Consider the following 6,839-nt stretch of genomic DNA (forward strand, 5'->3'; position numbering starts at 1 on the left):
TAGATATCCCTATTAGCTATAGGAAATGAACAGAAAGCTATAGATATTATTGTATAGATATCCCTATTAGCTATAGGAAATGAACAAGAAAGCTATAGATATTATTGTATAGATATCCCTATTAGCTATAGGAAAATGAACAGAAAGCTATAGATATTATTGTATAGATATCCCTATTAGCTATAGAAATGAACAATGAACAGAAAGCTATAGATATTATTGTATAGATATCCCTATTAGCTATAGGAAATGAACAATGAACAGAAAGCTATAGATATTATTGTATAGATATCCCTATTAGCTATAGGAAATGAACAATGAACAGAAAGCTATAGATATTATTGTATAGATATCCCTATTAGCTATAGGAAATGAACAATGAACAGAAAGCTATAGATATTATTGTATAGATATCCCTATTAGCTATAGGAAATGAACAATGAACAGAAAGCTATAGATATTATTGTATAGATATCCCTATTAGCTATAGGAAATGAACAATGAACAGAAAGCTATAGATATTATTGTATAGATATCCCTATTAGCTATAGGAAATGAACAAGAAAGCTATAGATATTATTGTATAGATATCCCTATTAGCTATAGGAAATGAACAATGAACAGAAAGCTATAGATATTATTGTATAGATATCCCTATTAGCTATAGGAAATGAACAATGAACAGAAAGCTATAGATATTATTGTATAGATATCCCTATTAGCTATAGGAAATGAACAATGAACAGAAAGCTATAGATATTATTGTATAGATATCCCTATTAGCTATAGGAAATGAACAATGAACAGAAAGCTATAGATATTATTGTATAGATATCCCTATTAGCTATAGGAAATGAACAGAAAGCTATAGATATTATTGTATAGATATCCCTATTAGCTATAGGAAATGAACAATGAACAGAAAGCTATAGATATTATTGTATAGATATCCCTATTAGCTATAGAAATGAACAATGAACAGAAAGCTATAGATATTATTGTATAGATATCCCTATTAGCTATAGGAAATGAACAATGAACAGAAAGCTATAGATATTATTGTATAGATATCCCTATTAGCTATAGGAAATGAACAATGAACAGAAAGCTATAGATATTATTGTATAGATATCCCCCTATTAGCTATAGGAAATGAACAATGAACAGAAAGCTATAGATATTATTGTATAGATATCCCTATTAGCTATAGGAAATGAACAATGAACAGAAAGCTATAGATATTATTGTATAGATATCCCTATTAGCTATAGGAAATGAACAATGAACAGAAAGCTATAGATATTATTGTATAGATATCCCTATTAGCTATAGGAAATGAACAATGAACAGAAAGCTATAGATATTATTGTATAGATATCCCTATTAGCTATAGGAAATGAACAATGAAAGCTATAGATATTATTGTATAGATATCCCTATTAGCTATAGGAAATGAACAATGAACAGAAAGCTATAGATATTATTGTATAGATATCCCTATTAGCTATAGGAATTGTATAGATACTATTAGCTATAGGAATGAACAGAAAGCTATAGATATTATTGTATAGATATCCCTATTAGCTATAGGAAATGAACAATGAACAGAAAGCTATAGATATTATTGTATAGATATCCCTATTAGCTATAGGAAATGAACAATGAACAGAAAGCTATAGATATTATTGTATAGATATCCCTATTAGCTATAGGAAATGAACAATGAACAATAGTTATAGATATTATTGTATAGATATTATTAGCTATAGGAAATGAACAATAAAGCTATAGATATTATTGTATAGATATCCCTATTAGCTATAGGAAATGAACAATGAACAGAAAGCTATAGATATTATTGTATAGATATCCCTATTAGCTATAGGAAATGAACAATGAACAGAAAGCTATAGATATTATTGTATAGATATCCCTATTAGCTATAGGAAATGAACAATGAACAGAAGCTATAGATATTATTGTATAGATATCCCTATTAGCTATAGGAAATGAACAATGAACAGAAAGCTATAGATATTATTGTATAGATATCCCTATTAGCTATAGGAAATGAACAATGAACAGAAAGCTATAGATATTATTGTATAGATATCCCTATTAGCTATAGGAAATGAACAATGAACAGAAAGCTATAGATATTATTGTATAGATATCCCTATTAGCTATAGAAATGAACAATGAAAGCAATGATACTATTAGCTATAGAACAATGAACAGAAAGCTATAGATATTATTGTATAGATATCCCTATTAGCTATAGGAAATGAACAATGAACAGAAAGCTATAGATATTAATGATATCCCTATTAGCTATAGGAAATGAACAATGAACAGAAAGCTATAGATATTATTGTATAGATATCCCTATTAGCTATAGGAAATGAACAATGAACAGAAAGCTATAGATATTATTGTATAGATATCCCTATTAGCTATAGGAAATGAACAATGAACAGAAAGCTATAGATATTATTGTATAGATATCCCTATTAGCTATAGGAAATGAACAATGAACAGAAAGCTATAGATATTATTGTATAGATATCCCTATTAGCTATAGGAAATGAACAATGAACAGAAAGCTATAGATATTATTGTATAGATATCCCTATTAGCTATAGGAAATGAACAATGAACAGAAAGCTATAGATATTATTGTATAGATATCCCTATTAGCTATAGGAAATGAACAATGAACAGAAAGCTATAGATATTATTGTATAGATATCCCTATTAGCTATAGGAAATGAACAATGAACAGAAAGCTATAGATATTATTGTATAGATATCCCTATTAGCTATAGGAAATGAACAGAAAGCTATAGATATTATTGTATAGATATCCCTATTAGCTATAGGAAATGAACAATGAACAGAAAGCTATAGATATTATTGTATAGATATCCCTATTAGCTATAGGAAATGAACAATGAACAGAAAGCTATAGATATTATTGTATAGATATCCCTATTAGCTATAGGAAATGAACAATGAACAGAAAGCTATAGATATTATTGTATAGATATCCCTATTAGCTATAGGAAATGAACAATGAACAGAAAGCTATAGATATTATTGTATAGATATCCCTATTAGCTATAGGAAATGAACAATGAACAGAAAGCTATAGATATTATTGTATAGATATCCCTATTAGCTATAGGAAATGAACAATGAACAGAAAGCTATAGATATTATTGTATAGATATCCCTATTAGCTATAGGAAATGAACAATGAACAGAAAGCTATAGATATTATTGTATAGATATCCCTATTAGCTATAGGAAATGAACAATGAACAGAAAGCTATAGATATTATTGTATAGATATCCCTATTAGCTATAGGAAATGAACAATGAACAGAAAGCTATAGATATTATTGTATAGATATCCCTATTAGCTATAGGAAATGAACAATGAACAGAAAGCTATAGATATTATTGTATAGATATCCCTATTAGCTATAGGAAATGAACAATGAACAGAAAGCTATAGATATTATTGTATAGATATCCCTATTAGCTATAGGAAATGAACAATGAACAGAAAGCTATAGATATTATTGTATAGATATCCCTATTAGCTATAGGAAATGAACAATGAACAGAAAGCTATAGATATTATTGTATAGATATCCCTATTAGCTATAGGAAATGAACAGAAAGCTATAGATATTATTGTATAGATATCCCTATTAGCTATAGGAAATGAACAATGAACAGAAAGCTATAGATATTATTGTATAGATATCCCTATTAGCTATAGGAAATGAACAATGAACAGAAAGCTATAGATATTATTGTATAGATATCCCTATTAGCTATAGGAAATGAACAATGAACAGAAAGCGATAGATATTATTGTATAGATATCCCTATTAGCTATAGGAAATGAACAATGAACAGAAAGCTATAGATATTATTGTATAGATATCCCTATTAGCTATAGGAAATGAACAATGAACATATAGTTATAGATATTATTGTATAGATATCCCTATTAGCTATAGGAAATGAACAATGAACATATAGTTATAGATATTATTGTATAGATATCCCTATTAGCTATAGGAAATGAACAATGAACAGAAAGCTATAGATATTATTGTATAGATATCCCTATTAGCTATAGGAAATGAACAATGAACAGAAAGCTATAGATATTATTGTATAGATATCCCTATTAGCTATAGGAAATGAACAGAAAGCTATAGATATTATTGTATAGATATCCCTATTAGCTATAGGAAATGAACAATGAACAGACAGCTATAGATATTATTGTATAGATATCCCTATTAGCTATAGGAAATGAACAATGAACATATAGTCATAGATATTATTGTATAGATATCCCTATTAGCTATAGGAAATGAACAATGAACAGAAAGCTATAGATATTATTGTTTTGATATCCCTATTAGCTATTGGAAATGAACAATGAACAGAAAGCTATAGATATTATTGTATAGATATCCCTATTAGCTATAGGAAATGAACAATGAACAGAAAGCTATAGATATTATTGTATAGATATCCCTATTAGCTATAGGAAATGAACAGAAAGCTATAGATATTATTGTATAGATATCCCTATTAGCTATAGGAAATGAACAATGAACAGAAAGCTATAGATATTATTGTATAGATATCCCTATTAGCTATAGGAAAATGAACAGAAAGCTATAGATATTATTGTATAGATATCCCTATTAGCTATAGGAAATGAACAATGAACAGAAAGCTATAGATATTATTGTATAGATATCCCTATTAGCTATTGGAAATGAACAATGAACAGAAAGCTATAGATATTATTGTATAGATATCCCTATTAGCTATAGGAAATGAACAATGAACAGAAAGCTATAGATATTATTGTATAGATATCCCTATTAGCTATAGGAAATGAACAGAAAGCTATAGATATTATTGTATAGATATCCCTATTAGCTATAGGAAATGAACAATGAACAGAAAGCTATAGATATTATTGTATAGATATCCCTATTAGCTATAGGAAATGAACAGAAAGCTATAGATATTATTGTATAGATATCCCTATTAGCTATAGGAAATGAACAATGAACAGAAAGCTATAGATATTATTGTATAGATATCCCTATTAGCTATAGGAAATGAACAATGAACAGAAAGCTATAGATATTATTGTATAGATATCCCTATTAGCTATAGGAAATGAACAATGAACAGAAAGCTATAGATATTATTGTATAGATTATCCCTATTAGCTATAGGAAATGAACAATGAACAGAAAGCTATAGATATTATTGTATAGATATCCCTATTAGCTATAGGAAATGAACAATGAACAGAAAGCTATAGATATTATTGTATAGATATCCCTATTAGCTATAGGAAATGAACAATGAACAGAAAGCTATAGATATTATTGTATAGATATCCCTATTAGCTATAGGAAATGAACAATGAACAGAAAGCTATAGATATTATTGTATAGATATCCCTATTAGCTATAGGAAATGAACAATGAACAGAAAGCTATAGATATTATTGTATAGATATCCCTATTAGCTATAGGAAATGAACAATGAACAGAAAGCTATAGATATTATTGTATAGATATCCCTATTAGCTATAGGAAATGAACAATGAACAGAAAGCTATAGATATTATTGTATAGATATCCCTATTAGCTATAGGAAATGAACAATGAACAGAAAGCTATAGATATTATTGTATAGATATCCCTATTAGCTATAGGAAATGAACAATGAACAGAAAGCTATAGATATTATTGTATAGATATCCCTATTAGCTATAGGAAATGAACAATGAACAGAAAGCTATAGATATTATTGTATAGATATCCCTATTAGCTATAGGAAATGAACAATGAACAGAAAGCTATAGATATTATTGTATAGATATCCCTATTAGCTATAGGAAATGAACAATGAACAGAAAGCTATAGATATTATTGTATAGATATCCCTATTAGCTATAGGAAATGAACAATGAACAGAAAGCTATAGATATTATTGTATAGATATCCCTATTAGCTATAGGAAATGAACAATGAACAGAAAGCTATAGATATTATTGTATAGATATCCCTATTAGCTATAGGAAATGAACAATGAACAGAAAGCTATAGATATTATTGTATAGATATCCCTATTAGCTATAGGAAATGAACAATGAACAGAAAGCTATAGATATTATTGTATAGATATCCCTATTAGCTATAGGAAATGAACAATGAACAGAAAGCTATAGATATTATTGTATAGATATCCCTATTAGCTATAGGAAATGAACAATGAACAGAAAGCTATAGATATTATTGTATAGATATCCCTATTACTATTAGCTATAGGAAATGAACAATGAACAGAAAGCTATTGATATTATTGTATAGATATCCCTATTAGCTATAGGAAATGAACAGAAAGCTATAGATATTATTGTATAGATATCCCTATTAGCTATAGGAAATGAACAATGAACAGAAAGCTATAGATATTATTGTATAGATATCCCTATTAGCTATAGGAAATGAACAATGAACAGAAAGCTATAGATATTATTGTATAGATATCCCTATTAGCTATAGGAAATGAACAATGAACAGAAAGCTATAGATATTATTGTATAGATATCCATAATGGCTATTAGCTATATATTGTATAGAAATGCTATAGGAAATGAACAATGAAAGCTATAGATATTATTGTATAGATATCCCTATTAGCTATAGGAAATGAACAATGAACAGAAAGCTATAGATATTATTGTATAGATATCCCTATTAGCTATAGGAAATGAACAATGA

The sequence above is a fragment of the Oncorhynchus tshawytscha genome, unplaced genomic scaffold, assembly GCF_018296145.1.
Source record: "Oncorhynchus tshawytscha isolate Ot180627B unplaced genomic scaffold, Otsh_v2.0 Un_scaffold_822_pilon_pilon, whole genome shotgun sequence".
NCBI lineage: Eukaryota > Metazoa > Chordata > Actinopteri > Salmoniformes > Salmonidae > Oncorhynchus > Oncorhynchus tshawytscha.